The 22,610-nt window shown below is 35.0% G+C and overlaps 1 protein-coding gene across 2 annotated transcripts in view; it reads left to right on the forward strand.

Moving 5' to 3' along the window:
- TENT5D (terminal nucleotidyltransferase 5D) overlaps nt 1–22,610 on the forward strand; it is a 62,159-nt gene that overhangs the window by 34,266 nt on the left and 5,283 nt on the right. The window contains exons 1-3 of one of the 2 annotated variants that reach the window (XM_070606198.1): nt 8,375–8,832; nt 20,376–20,498; nt 21,945–21,993. The gene's annotated coding sequence lies outside the window, so the exon portion shown is untranslated. Of the gene's footprint in view, nt 1–8,374; nt 8,833–20,375; nt 20,499–21,944; nt 21,994–22,610 lie in introns of those variants that run through there. The other variant, XM_070606200.1, reaches the window with a different exon arrangement.

Raw genomic sequence — 22,610 nt, forward strand, 5'->3', positions numbered from 1 at the left:
TGCCCTGCCCTCAATCTTTTTTTTGCCGTGAGCAGCCAGAGAGGTTTGTGTAGAAGAGCCTGCAAGTGGGTTTGAACACTCTGTAGTCTACAGATCTTAGGAGTTCTATACTTTCACATGAGCTCACACTCAGCCTTAAGCAATTTGTTACAAATTTTATTTGAAATTTTTCCTTCTTGTGTGGCAGCCTGTTATCCTCCCATGTTCCTCCCCAAGTTAGCCAGTGCTTATGTCCCATCTCTTCTTGGAAGCACCTGTCTTTCCTTAGGTTTCAGGCCAGTTTGTAGCCATGTGACCTTGCTTCTCTGATAAGTTCATGAAAGTTACAATTTTGTATATTATCCGATTTTTCTTGTTGTTAGAGTAGGAATGCTACTCTTTCCAACTTTCTACATACCAAGTAGAAGCCATAACAACCCCTACAATATTTTTTTAAGATAATATGATCTAGCAAGATCTAAAAGTTGTGGACAGAATGTGACAATCACAGGAAGTAGAACAAACGTAACTATGATAGACAGAGCATATTTGGACAGGTGTTAGGAAAAGAGATAAAGAAATTAAGAAAATTTTGGTTATAAAGTGTAAATGCATTAAACCTTGCTGATGTGAAAATGATATAGCTAGCTAATAACAATCATGAATGAGATGAAATGCAAATATGCTAATTTCATTATTTTTCATAGCTTATAATCAATAAATTTCAACAAAGTTAAAATACGTAGTTAAAAAAATGTTTTAATGTCTATGTAGTACAGTTGTTTTAATTTAGAGGAATATTTTAAAAACTAATCTATCTTGCTTGAAGAAGTATTTATCTGATATTCAGCAGTTTCTTCAGTTTAACTTCAGTTTCTTTGTCTACTAAAATTAACTAAAATTACATTTGGAATATTTTATTTAAAATAATATCATATGATCCTTTTGTAGTAGGATTATTTATTTCTAACCTTCCATATGGTGTGTGCACAGAGAGAACAAGGTGCTCCAGGCTGTATTTCTTCAAATGTTAACACTAGTAGGATTCAAGGTAATTTGTTTCTATCCTATTTGTATTTTTTTACTATTGCTTAAGCAATTTTAAGGGAACCTGTATCATTTTTACTAAAATAAAGTCACTGTGCTAAAAAAAAGTCAGTTAAGTGCATTTTAAGTAAAAATAAAAAATAGTCTGATTGCCCTTATAGTTTAAATAATTGAATCTGCCTAAAAATCAGCAAAATAGACAAAGTGAAATACCTTTAATACACTCACTATTAATTACCTGATAACATACTATCATTTTCCTTTCTTAAACCAGGAATTTCTGACAGTTTTATAAAATGGAACCTTACATTTTAGAAACCTTAGTGTTCTTTTACTAGCAGTACTTCTCAGTGAAGCTAAGTAAATATCCGTGTACTTCCTAATGACACAGGGTATCTCAACCTTGGCACTATTGACATTTAGGCTGTGTAATTCTTTGTTCTGGGAAGCTGTCCTGTGTAGGATGTTTAGAACATCCCTTGCCTCTAGGGGCTAGTAGCAATCACTCTGCTCACAGTTGTGACAGCCAAATATTGTCTCCAGACTTTGCCAGGTATCCGCTGGGGGGCATAATTGCTCCTGGTTGAGGACCACTGTGATGACAGTACTTTGGAGGAACTATCCATTTTTTCCACAATTTTAATAATGAATGAAAAGTTATGGGATTTTTGTCTCACTGACCGTATCATCAGCCATAACTGAGGGAGAACTTCAATGAGCTCATGCCCAAAATCTTCCTCTGACCTTTTTATCTAAATCATTATACTTTTAATTTACCATCATATCTTGCTGTTTTCATCCTTTATTTCCTCTGGCAGATTATAAGAGCTAGAAGTCAATAATGGTCTTATACTTCATATATACATCACCTAGCCTGTGCCTTACACATTATATGAGTTCAGTAAATGTTTGTAGATTCAATTCAACCTATTCTTATTTAGAAAAGCGTTGTACTAGGCCTTGAAGAGTATACAAATATGGAAAAGACTAATCTGTTCCTTCAGAAACATATTAGTAACAGGGATAAAATAAATATATAAAAAAATTAATAGGAAGGAGAATATGCTAATAGGTATAAGAAAGATACAAGCATATGCGAAAGGTAAGAGAGATTAGGAAAGGCTATGGGGATGAAATGGCTTTTGAAATGGGCTTGAAGGATGACTGTTAGGCAGATTTGGGGAGAGAAGAGGTTAGGGAAGGGTTTTTATAGGCATAGTTTAAGGGAAGCATTGAGGAGTAAGGAACAAATTGTTGAAGACAGAAAAGCCTAAAGTATGTTCTGGAAATAGCAAGAAATTTTGATAATATAAAACCCATTAGATCTTGTTTGATTAAAGTCATGTTCTGTTTTTTATTTCTCCCAAACTTAAAATATCCTTGTCAACAAAGAAATCTTGATGTTTTATGTAAGGGATGTGTATTAATTTGCTAGAAGGTTTATTAGTATAGAAATGTTTGAAAAGTGATATTAAATCAAAGGGACACTTATACAGCTTTATTTTTGATCTTATGAAAATAAAATTTATTCAAAGTTATCCTTTATGAGTTTTATACAGTTTTTCTATTTGTTTCTTTATTTCATTTTAAATTATCACCATACACAGTGAACTATGAGTTTATATTTACTAAATATTTTCTGTTCTTTTTTTCTCTCCCTTGTAAATGTGAGTTTGCTGCATCCAAGTAGCAATAGAGAGTTACATGGCTCTGAAGTGTAGATGAATTTGGGAGTGTAAAATAGCTATTAGATTTTAGTTCCCCTTTTCCCAAAGGAACAGCAACAAAACCTTTCTATTCATTATAAGTATTTAAAATTTCATTTGGTAAAGCATAGAGTAACCTAAAGTAAGCTGTGGGTGCAAATAAAAATTAATGGGAAACCATGCTTGTAGGTATAGTCCTTTGGAGTAGTTCTCAAAGTGTAGTCCAAGGATCCTTAGGAGACTCTAAGACTCTTCTGGAGGGTCCATGAAGTCAAACTGTTTTCATAATACTAAAGTGTTATTTTCGTTATATGCTGTGTTGACATTTGGGCAAAAGTGATGGTGAGTAAAACTACTAGCACCTTAGCATGAATCAAAGCACTGGTACTAAATTATAGTAGTAGTCATTTGTATTCTTCACCACAATATACTCACAGGGAGAAAAAAAAGCCAGTTTCACTCAATGTCCTTGGTGAAGCAGTAAAAGTTATTAATTTTATTAATTCTAGACCCTTGAGTATACATCTCTTTAAAATCTGTACAATAGAGGGGAAAATAGGCAGAAAGCACTTCTTCCTCATACCAAATTTGATGGTTGTCTCCAGAAAAAGCACTTATAAGATTGTTTGAATTGAGAATTGTTTGAATTGAATTATTTGAATTCCTAGCTGCTTTATTCATGGAACACCATTTTTACTTGAAAGAACTACTGACAAATCATAGTTATTCTGACTTGGGTATTTGGCAGACATTTTTTGAAAATGAATGAAGTGAGTCTCACTTCAAGGAAGACAACTGACAGTATTCATTGCCAATGACAAAATGTAAGCTTTCAAGTAAAAATTGGAATTTTAAAAAATCTCTCAGTTTTTATTTCTGATGGGTAAATCTGGATAAATATAATCTACAAAAACAGAAGTTCTTGGGTTCCTCAATTGTTGAGTGTAAAGAATGTCCTGAGGCCCAAATGTTTGAGTGTTGCTGGTCTACTGCGTTAGCTACCTTATAGGCTACCTTCTTAAGAAGCGGTCAATGTTCTTTCATAATTATTTGTCATTTATTTTCCATCTACCACCGTTTCTTTTATATTAATCCTGAGCTGGTCAATAAGTACAACTCGGCCAGCTGAGCTGGATTTGAAGATTTATAGGTCCCAGTTTATTTTCTTTCTGTTTTGTCTCTTGAAATACACCTCTGATGCCAATGGCGGCTTGATATTTTCCTTTTTTTTTCCTCTTTGCAGAATAAATACTTCAATTTCCTTCATAATTCTGCTTATTAAGCCATTTAGACTGCTTATCTGATGTATTTTTATATCTTTATCAATTTGTAACATTGTAACATCCCTCAAAAACTGTTAGATTTGAGTTTTTTGTTGCTTTAAGTTATAAAATTGAGTTAAGGTACAGCACCCAAAGTTATAACTTGTTTTATCTTATAAATTAGCACCTAAAATGTGTCATCCTATTTATTTACCAGCAGCTTTTTCTTAAATACTTTTCACCAATTGAGCACTTCTTAAGAATAGAAGACAAGGGTTAGCAACAAGGTCACTATGTATTGTAAAACATATAATTTTAAATAGGAATCCCTGTAATTTATGCTGCACTTTTAAAGAGATATCTAGACATATGGGAAATACTTAGTGAAATCTGTTCAATATATAAACAAACAGAACTGGAGCATGTTCATAATATTGTGATCAGGATGTTAAGAAGATTCAAAATGATACAATATAAAGAATTGTTGGGGGAAGTAAGGTATTTATTTGCCTGGAAGAAAGACATCTCGTGGGAGACTCAAACATTGTCTTTAAATATTTGAAGATTATTCATGGTAATGAAGGATAACGTCTTCTCTACCCACCAAAGCAGTAGAACTAGAGCCAGTGGGTAAAAGTAACAGAAAGACAGATTTCAGTTCAGTGTAAGAACTTTCTGACAGAGCTATCCAAAGCTGGAATGGGTTGCTTTAGAGTGTGTTACTTGTCATTGGAGATATATAGGGTTGAATTTGTGACTGCATGTTAGGCAAGCCTGTTGCACGGAGAATTCAAGAATTGGTTGGATGATTGGACAAATGACCATTTTTAGGCTCTGTATAACTCTTAGATCCTATGATTAATAACTTCACTTTTATTTCTGAGTGTAGTTTTTTTAGGAGATGAAATTCAATGAGACATGGCAAAATTAAAGCATGATGAAGAGCATTGTTTTCTTTAATAATGAGAAATGAGTGTACTAAATAGTACTGCCTGGTATATGTCTGTACTGGCAAGATTAATTAGCAAATTAATGAGTCAGAGTCCTGGTTACATTTTTGCTGTGAGTGTAATAAAGTGTGTCTCAAAAGTCAAGTACAAAGCTGAGTCTCTAGGCATCTCTGAGAGGCCATATGTTGGGCTTTAAGGCACTTCGCTTATGGGTGAGCATTTCTTAGCCGTTCCTTCACAGTCTTATAACTCTTTGACCTACCCACAATGTTTTGTTCTACACAATCCACATTCAGCACTAATCAATTATATTGGCCATGCCCTACAGAAAGACCCTGATAAAACAGCATTGGACAGTGGATAAATAACAGCCATTTATCCTTATGAATCTATTTCCTCATCCATGAAATGACGCCATAATGCCTGCCCTATCTACCTTTCAGACTTATAAGAGAATTTATATAAACATGGTTGGTAAACACTAAAGAGTTGTTGAAATGTAAAGAATTATAATTAAGATAGGATAGTTTGAGTAATTGATTATAGTCTCAGGTAAAATTTCAACATAATAGTGTTGACTGTGCATGGGTCCCATCAGTGAAATTGAAATGTAATTATAAAATTTCAAATAAATATTTATCTACTCTTGGACATTTGTAGATTTAATCACATGGAGATCCTAAACAAAACTCTGGCTTTGGGTAATAGATGTATAAATAGGAATTGGCTTTATTGACTTTCTTAACTGTTTTTCCTTGGCTAGAGACATTCCCAGTGTGAAATCAGTCTTTATATATAGACCCACAGTCCCTTATCCACAACTGAGAAATTTTAAAAAAACTCTGAAAGTCTAAAATGTTTTCATAATTAATTTTGGTAGTAAAACCTGACCTAACTTGAACTGGCTGGATAGCAAAACCTAAGAATGTGAGGTGCCAATTATTATACTTATTTATCCCATTTAGTGTGAATAATCATATGTTTCACTACAGAAATATTGATGTGTTTGATTACAGGGTGATACCCCAGATCCCAATGGAAGTGTTATATAATGTATACTGTGTATCCCCATATTGCCTTTTTAAAATCTGAAAAATTCTGAAATTCAAAAGATATCTGCCCTGCTATCCCCCAGGCATTTCAGATGAGGCACTGTAGTAGCATTTATATAGTCTCCATCATTCTCTGTACTCCCAATACATATCTAGTTGTTTTAAAAACCAGTAGAGACTATTTGGTTTACAAAGAAATATTGGAAGATAAGGACAAAGCTTTGTACTGTATCACAATAACTTTACGTTTTTAAATGATCTGATTTCTTACTCAAGATCTTTTGGTACCTTCAATTTACTCTTACCCATTTCTTTTGCCAAAGTGATATTGAATGGATATTGAATCTGGAGTTTTGATATTAAATTTGTTGACCAAATGTAACCTTTGAGTTTACTGCAGTGAGTATCTGTTTTTAAGGACCACTCAGTCTGAATCACTGAAACAAAAAGGCAAAAATATGTATTAAAATAATGCCGAACTTACTACTCCACAATGTAGTATAGCTTTTAAAATATAGCAACATTTTACTGGTAAAATAAGATGAAGTGAAAAATCCTAGGCAAACTGTTCTTCATCCTAACCAACGCCCATCGGGAAGTAGGTATTAGTGCTCTTTATCTGACTAGTTCATAGCTGATGACAAATAGTTTTCATTCAAGATATATGTCACTGGTCAGGGATATATTCATCTATATACTTCAAATGTTGAGTCTTTTCTGTTACTAGCAGCTTATTTTCAGAAACCCATTCAAGGATGCTTTTGACTGTCTACACCATGTTCAAAGTCCATCATCCTGATTGCTACCCTTCTGGCTCTTCAGAGAACAATTCCTCTTCTACTTTTCTCAAGAGCTCAGGGAAGGAATTGAGTGTTTTACCCTGAAATGCAACTATTTACTCAGTAATTTTTAAGATCATTCTTGTTTTAGAAAAGAATCTTTAATGATTTTTAAAATATATATATCAAACTGAGTCAAAGAGATACGGTACTACTAATCCAATTGGAAATTGTGACCTTTGGAATGCGTAGGGCTGAAATCACACATTTGATCACTAAACAGCTACTTAGCGATCGTTGTCTTTTGACTTCTAGTTTGTCTTTTTATTCTCAGAAGAATCCTTCCTGTCTTTGTCACTATTACATGTACTGTTTTTATTTTGTTACTATATTGTTTTAACTTTTTAAACTCTACTTAAACCCCACCAACCCTGTGCCTATCTGCCTCTTAGTTAATTCTGAGCTATTTTATCTGTTACTCTACTCATTAATTTATTTGTATAACTTGTTTAATTTTTTCACCTGAATCTTGAACTGTTCTGATTTTCTTTATTCTTTTGAGTGAAAAGTAAAGGAGTTAATTAAAGCACTTAGTACCTGACACATTATAAGCATTATATAATTTTTAGTTATTGTTACCATTTAATTATATGTTTAAAAATTCTGCACTCAAAAAGTTAAAATTTAAAAATCTATATTCAGTATTACATATCATGTAATTTCTTTATTTTTCCTTTAGAAACTGTACAGATATGTTCTCCTTTTCAGATTAAGCTCTGATTTAGCATTCTCTTTTTTATATATATGGTTTATACTCTTAGATGTTATTCAAAAATTGTGTCTTATTCTTTTGACATATATTACAGTGCCAGAAAAAAATTGAGCATGTATCTTGTTTCTTCTTTGACCTTTTCAAAATGTACTTAGTCCCTTCTACATTTTACTATAAAATGATATACGTGTCATACATACATACAGATCCAAAACATATCCCACGGATCATTGGCTTTGGCAAATAATTTTCTTCCTCCATCTATTTGCTTGCCTATCTTCTCAATTTTGATATTTTTTGTAAAACTGGTTATGGAATGATTTCTATAAATGCGACATGTTATAACAAGGCAATATGTTGGGAAGAACTCTGTCTTTTCAAATGGTTTTATATTAATTTTCATAACATTCATAACAATTTTCAAATGCTAATCAACCACAATGCTTTTTAACTGTTTAAGGATTTTTAAAACAATGTTAATTTGGGGGATAAAATTTAAATAGACAATATTTCCCAAAAGACTGTATTTCAAAAATTATAACTTGCTTTTGATTTCACATATTGACAGTTACAATAAAACAAAAATATTTGGCTATATGTATGTCTGTATGGTTTATATACTTATCTTTACTATTTTTTATTAAAGTCAAAGTAACTTGAGGAATAATTTTTTAATCTTTAATATGTCCAATGTATCATTGTTTTTCTTGAAATTTGGAACTCAGTATTGCCCCATATAAATTTTTCATTTGAAAATACTCTTAACTATAAGAGGATTGATGATGCAACAGTAGTATTCTTAGTCTCCTGGCAACAGTACCCATGGTGTTATGGCAGGTGAGATGCAGAGAATGTGGGGAGATCAGTTGATAGGGAGCTCTGGAGAAGAAAGTTAGTCTTCAGAGTAGGAGTGTTGTTAAATTTAACAAAGTGTGCTATCAAAAGACGTGGTGAGAAATCCCAGAGACAGGGCGTTTCATTACTTTTTCTTTTAGTTTTCACTGTGAGTGGACTTTGAAATTGACATTGAAGTTACAGTTTATTCAAAAACTTATTTTACTCAACTAAAACATATATGCTGAATTTCATGGAAAATTATCTCTTGTACTAGTAATTGTGTCCATAATTATGGCTGTGGTAAAATTGGACTCAGTTAATGTGCTGAAAATCAGCAGCTATTTTAATATTTTACTTTCTGTGCTAAGTCAACAGTAATAGATGAGAGACATAATATAACTGACATGTTGATGTAGTATCAAGAATTATGTCTATTCACAACTCCAGGGTAAGTAATTACACACCTGCCAGATTAATTTGCTAATACATTGACATCTCAATAAATAGCCTGATAGTGAATGATTTTCATAATTTGACTTCAGACATTTCTAAAGTGAAGTATTAAAGTAAAAGTCTATGCCTAATTCCTTTTTTACATATCAAATGTGTTTAATTGCTACATATCAGTGAAAGAAAGTTATAATCAGATAATCAAGTATATTTACATATGTGTTTTTTCCTATAATCCTGAACTTCCTTTCAAGGTTTGTTTCCCCCTATATAGCACTCATTAATTATCTCTTTTATTCAGTCTGAGTCTGTGAACTCTGTTTTGTGCTAGTAGAATAATTTAATGCGAGTAAAGGTTAGAAACAATAATCAGATTAATACATTTGCTATTACTAAGCAAAAACTTAGTGTATTTTATTAAGACAATTCTATTTTAAACTGTCAAGGACTGCATTTTGAAATTTTTTCTTTAAGGAATGCCATCCAGCTGTTTTCTTTTGAGAGAAGTGGCTATAGATATGGGAGAAAACATAAGGACCTAAATATTTCTAGCGAAACAAAGAGCAGAGGTATTGAAGTGAGGGAGGGAACTTCTCATGATATAGAGTGAAGGAAAGAAAGACACTAGAAAAAAAAAGCCACTTATTTTAGAAGAACTGCCTTCTGGGCATGAATTTAAATTTGTGTTTATGTTGACAATGATTGAAGAGGTGTGGGGAGGAGGAGTTTTTCATTTGTGTGTGTTTCTGTGTGTGTGTGTGTGTATGTGTGTGTGGTGTTGGGGGGAGTTAGATGAGTGGGAGGTAGGAAAGACACGGGCCAGACAGTATTAATGGGGATAAGAGGAAATTAATTTTCTGTGTGGGAATGGAGAAAAGGTAGTATTAATCCACTGTAAAAGTTCAGCACTAAAGGAGAAAGTAGTGGAGAGATCCCCAGCCTGGGGTAGATGGAACCCATATGACTCAATACAAAGGACCACCGTAAATTGCTTGAAGGCAGGTTGCTGGGGAAATCGTTTTATGCTACGAAGGAGATGAGCCTGGGAGGAAGGGAAGTCTGTGGGGTGGGCGAGTGGGACTAGAGGGGTGTGTGTGGGGAAGTTATTTTAGCACCCAGCTGCTCTTGGACAGCAGCTGTTTGAAGCGCTTGCTCTCTGTGTTCTCTTTCCTTTCTTCCTTCATTTCTTTCTTTCCTTTCTTCTTCCGTTATTCCTTCCTTTGTATTTTAATTTCTGCATTTCTATTTCTTTCTCTGTCTTTGACCGCTCCTCCCCTTCTCCTGTGTGTTTACCAGAATGCCCCTCCCAAGCCTCATTCTAGGGTCACATCCCTGCCCCTCTCCAGTTGCTCCTTGCCTGGATTGATACAAAGAGAGCAGCAGTTGATGAAGTGAGTTCTTATAGTCGAGAGGGCATAGTGAGGGGAGAGGAGGAGAAATACTAGCAGAGATTTAAAAAAACAAAAAAGCTGAGGCTTTTTCCTCAAGCATTCTGGTGAGTTCTTACTTTCCTGCTTCTTCAGATAGTGTTGCTGAGTCATATGGAAGGTGTGTATGGTGTTGGCTATAATTCTTGAATCCCCTTCAGTCTCCACAGAATCTTTGATCTCTTGAGTGTTGACAGAGTTATCCACAAAGGGATAAGAGATCTGGAATGACTTGGGGAACACTTGCCTGGTTACTGGGTTTATTTTGAGAGTCATGGCCACCTGAACAGGGTTCAGTGCAGTGGGGAAGACACTTTGGTCTCACGGGTAGTTTTAGCTTGCAGTTGCCCAGAAACCTGTTGCACTTGAGTCTTCTCAGTGATATACCTACCCAGCCACTCCCTCCAAAGGGAACTGGAGTTCTCTCTGGCCAGCTCCCCTGTCTGAGGTTGATGGCAGTTTGGAGAGGCAGAAACTCGAGGCATTAGGTACGTCAGAAGCGAAAGAAGCCTGATTTGATGGCTGTTGAATTCACATAGCTGTCAACCTCTACCAGCCACTGTAAGGAACGGAGGGAAAGAGGAAGGAGGCGGTGCTTGCCTTGAGCTTTCACACTTCCCACTGCAGGGGACTGGCACTAAACGTGAAAGGAGTTGGGAGATGATTTCCCTAGAACAGTGCATGCTTTTAACACTTAAAAGCAGCAAACAACATCCACAGCAACACAAAAGATAAAAACAAACACAAGAAAGTGTGTGTATGCAGATTAGGGCAGAGTAGGAAGAAAGTGGTAAGATTTCTTTGAGATTATGGGCAGAGGTTTAACCTGGGGGAAGGCAGTTCTTTTTAAACTTCTGAGCATGACACTTTTAAATCCAGAGCTGTTCCTCTTTGGACCTTTGTGTTCTTTTCTTTAGGCACCTGGCATGTTTATCTTAATTGTTCCAAAGCACTTTTCATCTGAGCTTTTCAACTCAAAACCTTCTTTTATCGTGGCTCTACCTACATATAAGAATTTCACAAACAAGTTATTTCCTTTTTCAACAATGACAGGAAACCAACCAGGGATTCATATAAATTCTCAGTCAGTAAGAACACTGACTGTTAGAATGGGAAATGGAGCTAAGCATAGTATTTGAAAAGAGGTGGTCATAAAGTGGAGAGAATGACAGACCAGCATATGATAACAGTAAAGTAGAAATTATATACCTGCCTTGTTGTGGGTTTGAGTAGAAACTAGAAACTTTGAACACTTCCACCATTTTTTGGTATAGGAGAAATTGATCTTCTTCCCCTCCATGGGCCAAGCCTAATTATAATAAGCCCAATAATATCTCTGAGCACTATGCCACTTCTAGTAGTTGAAAATGAAGTTGTTACACACATTTTTAAAATAATTAAAAACATCATTTTTTAAATTAAGAAAATTTAAAAATAAATACTTTTTCTCAAGCTTCACAATTATCTGAGGTGCATTTGTAAGAGGCTATAAATTTGGAAAATGAACCCATTCATTTCATTAGTAGAATCCTGGACAAGTGAATCTTTGCAACAGAAATAGTTTTTGAGTTGACCTAAATTGGAACTGTTTTAGTGTCAATAGTGATGTGACTCATTCATCAGAACCAAATTTGCAAATGACATGCTAAAAGTGAACTGGTACTGAGAACTCCCTCCTGAATCTTTAATGCTATAGACTTGCAAGAGTGTATTATGGCATAAGTGATACAGTGTTTTGTGATACAAGTATTGTTCTAGGACTCAAGCACTGTGGTCAATCATATAAAAATGACATGCACGCAATAACAAAAGCTTCATTTAAGTATTCAAATAGCTTAATCTTACTATGATTTCCTGATGATTTTTCAGATCTGTTAAAATAGCACACATCAATATAATAATTCTAAATTCAGCAATACACAAATTATTGTAATTTTTGTCTATATTAAAATCTTTAGAAATGTACAGCTTTCCTTTTAAATATTTATACTTTTTCATTTAAAATATTCATCCTTTCCAAGATTTTAATCTGAAATACATTTTAAGATTGTTTTGCAACTAAACCTTTTGGATGTAATGGGCTAACAGAAAAGTTGACAAGGAGGAACAGACAAATACTTTATTATAATCAATGACTTTTAGTCAAGATATTTTGAACAGATTATAAAATAGCTGCCCATTTAGAACAACTGATAAACACATTGTGATTATGGTGTTTATGAAAAAGAATTTTAGGGGCTGGCCCAGTGGCACAGTGGTTAAGTTCACGTGCTCCACGTTGGCGGCCTGAGGTTCACAGGTTCAGATCCCGGGCATGGACTTAGCGCTGCTCATCAAGCCATATGTGGTGGCATCCCACATAAAACAGAGGAAGATTGGCACAGATGTTAGCTCAGTGCCAATCTTCTTCACACACAAAAAAGAATTTCATAGGTTGTCCACAGAGCTTAATGGTAGTACTAGTTCTTATAGAGAACAAATTTCCTTCTACAATTAGACTCTAAACACAGGCTTATTTCTATGTTTCCTTGTAAGCAAAACCTACTCTCACTTTAGTGGAACAAAGAGCTAGTAAATCTAATTGAAAAGAAAAACTGGTTCTTCAGAATTTTTTAACTTCCATTTTACTTTCTATACATTTTTAAACCTTGAACCATCACATTTTAAAAACTTTAGCTCTCATAGGAATAAATTACTATGACAGCCATAGAGAAAGAGTCTGCTTCAAGGAGTTGCAACTAAGAGTCTTCACTTAGAGATAGGTTAGATTACATGAGGTCAACTTTACATACGTGTACCTATATTTTCTTACATCCTGCTACTAGTTTCACCTGGCATATAATCTGAGCTATTCTATGGAATTATCTCTGTCTCTTAGAAAGGATATATATTCTGATTTGGTGAACTTTTTAAGCATTGCTCTAGGGTTACATAAGTAGATGTAATAGACATTCAGAAAAGAAAATATTCATAATTACTGTGGACTCAACATAGCTGAGATATATAGATAAATTGTTGCTGTGTAGAGAAAAGTGAAAATACCCAAGATTTTCAAGGCAAAGTGAGTTCAAAGTACATTCATTTTCAATCCAGATCCTATTGATAAAATGACTACTAGAAACAGACTTCCACTTTTAATTTGCTTTCTCTGTAATCAGGCAACTAAATCACTGGAGCTCTCTATTGGTGCAGAGATCACTTTTATCCCATTTAAAGCAGCTCATTTGCTTTGCCTTTCACTGCTTTTATTATCTCTGACTGGTATCCTTGCGCTTTGGGTTAGCACAATAAACAAGCAAGAAAAAAACTTTTCTGCAGTGTTGAGGATTAAAAAAAAAATCAATCCTCACTGTTAAAACAATTTGGTTAAAAGTTTTATTTTACTTATTCCTACATAGCTATTTCAATACTTATTCCTTTTTTTTTTTTTTTAAAGATTTTATTTTTTTCCTTTTTCTCCCCAAAGCCCCCCGGTACATAGTTGTATATTCTTCGTTGTGGGTCCTTCTAGCTGTGGCATGTGGGATGCTGCCTCAGCGTGGTTTGACGAGCAGTGCCATCTCCGCGCCCAGGATTCGAACCAACGAAACACTGGGCCGCCTGCAGCGGAGCGCGCGAACCCAACCACTCGGCCACGGGGCCAGCCCCCAATACTTATTCCTTTTATAGCTACTGCTCTACTCACCAGCAACTATTAAATCAAAAGACTATGGTTTGAGTTTACTTTTGTGAATGGTGAAAAAGAATGGTCAATTTTCATTCTTTTACATGTGGCTTTCCAGTTTTCCCAGCACCATTTGTTGAAAAGACTTTCTTTTTTTCCATTGTATGCCCTCAACTCCTTTGTCAAAGATTATCTGTCCATAGATGTGTGGTTTTATTTCTGGGCTTTCAATTATGTTCCATTGATCTGTGCACCTGTTTTTGTACCAGTACGATGCCGTTTTGATTACTGTAGCTTTGTAGTATGTTTTGAAGTCAGAGATTGTGATACCTCCAGCTTTGTTCTTTTTTCTCAGGATTGCTTTTGCGATTTGGGGTCTTTTGGTGCCCCATGTGAATTTTAGGATTCTTTGTTCTATTTCTGTTAAGAATGTCATTGGGATTCTTATTGGGATTGCATTGAATCTGTAGATTACTTTTAGGTAGTATGGACATTTTAACTATGTTTATTCTTCCAATCTGTGTGCATGGAATGTCTTCCATCTCTTTATGTCATCATCAATCTCTTTCAGGAAAGCCTTGTAGTTTTCATTGCATAGGTCTTTCACTTTCTTAGTTAAATTCACCCCCAGGTATTTTATTCTTTCTGTTGCGATTGTGAATGGTATTGTGTTCTTGAGTTCTTTTTCTGTTAGTTAATTATTAGAGTATAGAAATGCTACTGATTTATGTAAGATGATTTTATGCCCTGCAACTTTGCTGTAGTTGTTGATTATTTCTAAAAGATTTCCAGTGGATTCTTTGGGGTTTTCTGTATATAAGATCATGCCATCTGCAAACAGCAAGAGTTTCACTTCTTCCCTCCCTATTTGGATTCCTTTTATTCCTTTCTCTCGCCTAATTGCTCTGGCCAAAACCTCCAGTACTATGTTGAATAAGAGTGGTGATAGAGGGACTGGCCCGGTGGCACAGCAGTTAAGTGCACACATTCCGCTTTGCTGGCCCCAGGTTCGCTGGTTTGGATCCCAGGTGTGGACATGGCACCGCTTGGCACACCATGCTGTGGTAGGCATCCCACATATAAAGTAGAGGAAGATGGGCATGGATGTTAGCTCAGGGCCAGTCTTCCTCAGCAAAAAGAGGAGGATTGGCAACAGTTAGCTCAGGGCTAATCTTCCTCAAAACAAAACAGGCCAGTCTTCCTCAGCAAAAAGAGGAGGATTGGCAACAGTTAGCTCAGGGCTAATCTTCCTCAAAACAAAACAAAACAAAACAAAAACAAACAAACAAAAAAGAGTAGTGATAGAGGGCATCCTTGTCTCAGTCATGTTTTCAGGGGGATGGCACTCAGTTTTTGCCCATTGAGTATGATATTGGCTGTGGGTTTGTCGTATATGGCCTTTATTACGTTGAGGTAATTTCCTTCTATCCCCATTTATGAATCAAAGACCTTAAGGTAAGACCTGAGACCATAAGTCTTCTAGAAGAAAATATAGGCAGTACACTCTTTGACATCAGTATTAAAAGGATATTTTCGGATACCAGGTCGTCTCAGGCAAGGGAAACAATAGAAAGAATAAACAAATGGGACTTCATCAGACTAAAGAGCTTCTTCAAGGCAAGGGAAAACGGGATTGAAACAGAAAAACAACCCATTAATTGGGAAAAAATATTTGCAAGTCACATATCTGACAAAGGGTTAATCTCCATAATATATAAAGAACTCACACAGCTCAATAACAAAAAAATCAAACAACCCAATCAAAAAATGGGCAGGAGACATGAACAGACATTTCTCCAAAGAAGATATACGGATGGCCAATAGGCACATGCAAAGATGTTCATCATCACAGATCATTAGGGAAATGCAAATCAAAACTACACTAAGATATCACCTTACACCCATTAGAATGGCAAAAATAACCAAAACAAAAAGTAACAAATGTTGGAGAGGTTGTGGAGAAAAAGGAACCCTAATATACTACAGGTGGGAATGCAAACTGGTGCAGCCACTATGGAAAACAGTATGGAGATTTCTCAAAAAATTAAAAATAGGAATACCATATGACCCAGCCATCCCACTACTGGGTATCTATCCTAAGAACCTGAAATCAGCAATTCCAAAAGTCCCATGCACCCCTATGTTCATTGCAGCATTATTTACAATAGCCAAGATGTGGAAGCAACCAAAGTGCCCATCAACTGATGGTTGGATAAAGAGGATATGGTATATGTATACAATGGAATACTACTCAGCCATAAAAAAGGATAAAATCATCCCATTCACAACAACATGGATGGACCTTGATGGTATTATGTTAAGTGGCATGAGCCAGATAGAGAAATACAATCTCTGTATGACTCCACTCATATGAGGAAGTTAAACATGTAGACAGAGAACAGATTAGTGGCTACCAGGGGAAAGGCGGGGTGAGTGGTTATGGACACAAAGGGTGAAGTGGTACACCTACAACACAACTGACCCAGTGGCGCAGTGGTTAAGTGCACACGTTCCGCTTTGGTGGCCTGGGGTTCACCAGTTCGGATCCCGGGTGCAGACCTGGCACCGGCTGCTGTGGTAGGCGTTCCACGTATAAAGTAGAGGAAGATGGGCACAGGTGTTAGCTCAAGGCCAATCTTCCTCAGAAAAAAAGAGGAGGATTGGCAGCAGTTAGCTCAGGGCTAATCTTCCTCAAAAAAAAAAAAAAAGCTGACAATAATGTACAACTGAAATTTCACAAGGTTGTAAACTATCATGATTTCAATGAAAATTTTAAAAAAAGGAATATGGTTTGAGTAACTAACTACTTGATTGACGTCACTTTAGTTTTGAAAGGGAAAACAACAAAACAGTAGACATCTTACATTTTTCATTACAGAGACAGACACAAAGCAGTGAACATTGTGGGGAGAGGGTTCTTTCTGACACAGCCTGGTTTATGTGTTCATAGGTATCCCAATTAGTATTCTGTTAACTGTTCTTTCAGATTTGAATGAGTGAAATATCAGTAGGAGTTTTTTCTTAGGTTAGTGTAATACTTCACCCTACTTTTGACAAGGTGAGAACAATGTGAGAGACATTTCTGTGAGATTATTAACACTTTTGATTCAGAGATTGTTTTCTTTTTCTTTTTATTTAGTTCATTATACTACTAATATTGGCCAGTATTCTTATTGAATACAGGATGGAAACATCAAAGTAATATCATTTGGTAATCATAGTATTTTCTTCTTGATATACAAAAATACTATTTTTTCTGAAATGAGTACCTGTAATTTTAAAGGGATAATAGTTGGTTGTGAGTAAACTATAGTTTAAGTAAATATTGCTTTGTCATATTTTACCATTTCTCACAGACATTAACATTCTCTCTTGGAGACAAGTGCAGTATGACAGATAAAATATCCAATACCTCTTTCCAGTAGGCAAATAATATTTCATACTTCTTTGGATTGGTGAAATACATTGTGATAAAAATCTGTTTGTCTTTTATCTATATGTAGGTATATGCATATATATGTCTCGACAGTTTCTAAAGCACAGAAGTCCACTTCTATATACAATCATTTGTGGTAGTGATACTAGTTAGACGTGTGTTTTAGAATCCTAATACAAACGTTATCAAGACTTTCTCTTAGCTTTAAATTAATATGGGACTGTTAAAATGTAAAAGAAAAAAAAGCCTATACTTTAAAGGAACATTCACTTTGATCAGAATTACCTACATGATTCAATATAATGCTTTAAATTAAATAGAAATAGCCAAATTATGAGGGACTAGGTACTGCTATTAGGACTACTGTTCCTTTACTTTTCTTTCTTAGTTTCCTTTAGATTAGTGGTTCTTAAAGTATGATTCCCTGACCAGCAGCAACAGTGTCACCTGGGAAGTTGGTAGAAATGCAAATATTCAGGCCCCATCTCTGACCTGCATGAGAAGGTCTGGAGCCAGGACCCAGAAATCTGTGTGTTTACAAGCCTTCCATGTAATCCCAATGTATGCGAAAATCATTTCTTCTGTCTTTCTGTCTTTCTCTATGTGTGTGTGTGTGTGTGTGTGTGTGTGTGTGTAATTTGTAGGACTACTGGACAAGGGGTATCAGATTGCTTCTTTTTTTTAATTTTTATTTTTTTCAGATGTACATCATATTTCAAATTCTGGATACATTACATCATGTTCACCACCCGAACAATAATTATAGTGCATCCCCTCACATGTGACCCTAATCACCCCTTTTGCCCTCCCCCCTCCCCCCTTCCCCAATGGTAACCACCAGTCCAATCTCCAATGCTATGTGGGGTTTTTTTGTCATTTTTATCTTCTACTTATGAGTGAGATCATATGGTATTTGACTTTCTCCCTCTGACTTATTTCACTCAGCATAATACCCTCAAGGTCCATCCATGTTGTCACAAATGGCTGGATTTCGTCATTTCTTATGGCTGAGTAGTAGTCCATCGTGTACAAATACCACATCTTCTTTATCCATTCGTCCCTTGATGGGCACCTAGGTTGCTTCCAAGTCTTGGCTATTGTGTATAATGCCGCAATGAGCATAGGGGTGCAAGTATCTTTATGCCTTTGTGTTTTCAAGTTCTTTGGATAAATACCCAGCAGTGGAATAGCTGGATCATATGGTAGATCTATCCTTAATTTTCTGAGGATACTCCAAACTGCTTTCCATAGTGGCTGGACCAGTTTGCACTGCCACCAGCAGTGAACAAGGGTTCTCTTCTCTCCACATCCTCTCCAACATTTGTTGTTTCCTGTCTTGTTAATTATAGCCATTCTGACCGGAGTGAGGTGATACCTCATTGTAGTTTTGATTTGCATTTCCCTAATAGCTAATTATGTTGAGCATCTTTTCATATGCCTGTTGGCCATCTGTATTTCTTCTTTGGAGAAATCTCTGTTCAGATCTCTTTCCCATTTTCTAATTGGATTGTTGGTTTTTTTGTTGTTGAGCTGTATGAGTTCTTTGTATATTTTGGATATTAACCCCTTATCTGATATGTGGTTTGCACATATCTTCTCCCAATTGTTAGGTTGTCTTTTCGTTTTCTTGAAGGTTTCCTTTGCTGTGCAGAAGCTTTTTAGTTTGATGTAGTCCCATTTGTTCATATTTTCTTTTGTTTCCCTTGCCCAGTCAGACATGGGACTTGAAAATATGCTGCTCAGACCAATGTCATAGAGCGTACTGCCTATGTTTTCTTCTAGAAGTCTCATGGTTTCGGGTCTTACATTCAAGTCTTTAATCCATTTTGAGTTGATTTTTGTGCATGGCAAAAGGGAATGGTCTACTTTCATTCTTTTGCATGTGGCTGTCCAGTTTTCCCAACACCATTTATTGAAGAGACTCTCCTTTCTCCATCGTATGCTCTTGGCTCCCTTGTCGAATATTAGCTGTCCATAAACATGTGGGTTTACTTCTGGGCTCTCAATTTTGTTCCATTGATCTGTGTGTCTGTTTTTGTGCCAGTACCATGCTGTTTTGGTTACTATGGCTTTGTAGTATAATTTGAAATCAGGGAGTGTGTTACCTCCAGCTTTGTTCTTTTTCCTCAGGAATCCTTTGGCTATTCAGGGTCTTTTGTTGTTCCATATAAATTTTAGGATTCTTTGTTCTATTTCTGTAAAAAATGTTGTTGGAACTTTGATAGGGATTGCGTTGAATCTATAGATTGCTTTAGGAAGTATGGACATTTTAACAATGTTAATTCTTCTAATCCAAGAGCACGGAATATCTTTCCATTTCTTTGTGTCTTCTTCGATTTCTTTCAACAATGTTTTATAGTTTTCGGTGTACAGGTCTTTCACCTCTTTCATTAAGTTTATTCCTAGGTATTTTATTCTTTTTGTTGCAATTGTAAATGGGATTGTATTCTTAATTTCTCTTTCTGCTACTTCATTGTTAGTGTATAGAAACGCAACAGATTTTTGTACATTGATTTTGTATCCCACAACTTGACTGTATTCCTTTATTATTTCTAAAAGTTTTTTAGTGGACTGTTTAGGGTTTTCTAGATATAAAATCACGTCATCTGCAAAGAGTGACAATTTCACTTCTTCTTTTCCATTGTGGATCCCTTTTATTTCTTTTTCTTGCCTGATTGCTCTGGCTAGGACTTCCAATACTATGTTAAATAAGAGTGGTGACAGTGGACATCCTTGTCTGGTTCCTGTTCTTAGAGGGATAGCTTTCAGTTTTTCTCCATTGAGAATGATATTTGCTGTGGGTTTGTCATATATGGCCTTTATTATGTTGAGGTATTTTCCTTCTATACCCAATTTATTTAGAGTTTTTATCATAAATGGATGCTGTATCTTGTCAAATGCTCTCTCTGCATCTATTGAGATGATCATGTGATTTTTATTCTTCATTTTGTTAATGATTGCTTCTATATAACATTTATCCAGGAACTCTATTGTTGCTTTTTTGTTCCCTGCAGTTTTCCTTGTTGATTCATGACTTTATTCAGTGATAAGATGAAAATTCCTATCTTCACTGACCAATCCACTGAACCATCATATTAATTCAACTGTATTGCATCCTTGAAAGTAATCCTGTCAATGTAAGTCTTAAGTCTTTTCTCATTGTCTTTGAAAATATTATTCTAATATTAATACAAATATGAAAACAATGGATAAGTTCTCCTTCTGTTCCTACAGTCAGAAGGACCATAGAGTGTTGGTAGGGAGAATAATTATACTGTATTATACAAGTATTTATTCACAGTTGTTTGTGAAATCTTGGCAACTCATTTATTTTGCCTTACATTCCCAGGTGAATTTAACCAATTGAATAATGGAATTCACTTTGTTTTGATTTTAATTTTTACTATAGTCCAGTACATTATAGGCACACTAATATTAATTGCGATGGAAAAGGTGATAGCTTTACGGATAGGTAAATTGGAAGAAGGCAGAGAGTCAGAGCAAGATTTATGTGCTCTGCAAAATAGTGAACTACTTCTGGTCTCCACATTTGGAGAAGAATAATCAGGAATTTCAGATTTTGTGCTTCTCTTTGAGTTTATCTGGCAAATTATTGAATGATTTCTGCCCTGAATTTGAGCTTTTAGTACATGAAAACATAGCTGTATACTTCATGCTCAAGAAACACACTTTCTGTAACTAAGTAGTATACTGTACCTATGACAGAAACATAAATAATGTGGATGATTTTTGTTAGAATTTTCTTACCTTTAGTATGATAGTCATCCAAAGTTTATATTTAGCCTTGTTTTTTGGTTCAGCAATTTAAATTAAATTTCCCAACATGTTTTCTAACTATTTTTGTCTTTAGTATATAAGTATTTGATTCTGCTGTATGAGGTATAACAGATAAGTGCTAAGCCATAATCCACACATGAAGATGTCTTATTGTTTTAATGTCATATTTGAAATTTGTACTTATAGCATTGTATTGATATTGTGCATTACATGAAAATGGATAGTAAATGTACCAGAGAAGCATAACATTACTCTCAAATCTTGATTATCCATGTTAATAGACGTGAGCATTGGTGGAGGTTTGTGTAGATTCCAGATCAATATAAATCACTTATATTTATTCCATCGTGACATCTATTTCAATATATTTTGTGTGCTCATATATGTCCATATGTGTATATGTGTTTGTATGGGTATCAGAGATTTATTTTTATGATTATGCTTTTTTCTAAGGATATTTTTTAAAAGTTCTAAATTGCATTTCCTGTGCATATAGCTGTAGAGGTAGTTGGTGAGATGGTAGCTCAGAATTCCTTGATTGATAGTGAGATGTTAATTCTATAGGAAAATAGGCTTGATTTAAAAAATGAGTCTATGTAGTTGTGGACAGAGCAAGGTAAAAGAAGAAAAAGTAACTGGTTATGAAAACCCTGATTTTGATAGTTAAGTAATATATTGCTGAACCAAGGACACTTTTTCCCACATTTAGCAGGCTGGACTCACTGTGACTTTTTTTAATAAGAAATACTAGACCTAAAATATTCTATTTGTGTATTTTTTTAAAGCTCTCTAGGAAATCCTGAAGACCAGAAAATTTGGGTATCATTTACACAGGTAATCAAGCATCAATTAGATAGTTGCACAATGATAATCGGTTTTCCAACAGCACTTTTATAGTGTAAAGTGAAGTTAAACTTTAGACCTCTTTATTCTTCTTTGCAAGATCTTACTATGATTCTGTCTGGGAAATAAAGTTCTGTCCCTTCCCTTCCTTCTCTAATATCTATGAGCAGATCTGAGATGTAAAGTGAGACTTCCTGTTTCTTGATTTGAAGGACCCCTTTTTGATCAAGACCTCCTGCCTTCTGGCAACTGACTAGTAAACTTAATCATGTCTTTGGATGGCTTTATTTGCACATGAAAATCCTGGAAACTTTTATATGGAAAGGAATTTGATAACTTCAATAATGTCAGTGTACCAATGTAAATGATCTGCTTTGTTCTCAGATCATTGGTGATTAAAGGTATAGATTTAAATGGAGATTTTAAATTAAATTTAAATTTAAATTAAATGGGGCCTGGGATTAGGCCATTGAATTTTTAACCTTTAACTAATATTGACAAAGAAAATTTGCCATTAAGGAAAGGAAAATTGCCATTTGCAAAAGAGATTTCCATATTAAAAATGAATTTGGGACCTTTTTTATATCAATTAAAATTGTATAGTTTAC

The sequence above is a fragment of the Equus przewalskii genome, chromosome X (assembly GCF_037783145.1).
Source record: "Equus przewalskii isolate Varuska chromosome X, EquPr2, whole genome shotgun sequence".
NCBI lineage: Eukaryota > Metazoa > Chordata > Mammalia > Perissodactyla > Equidae > Equus > Equus przewalskii.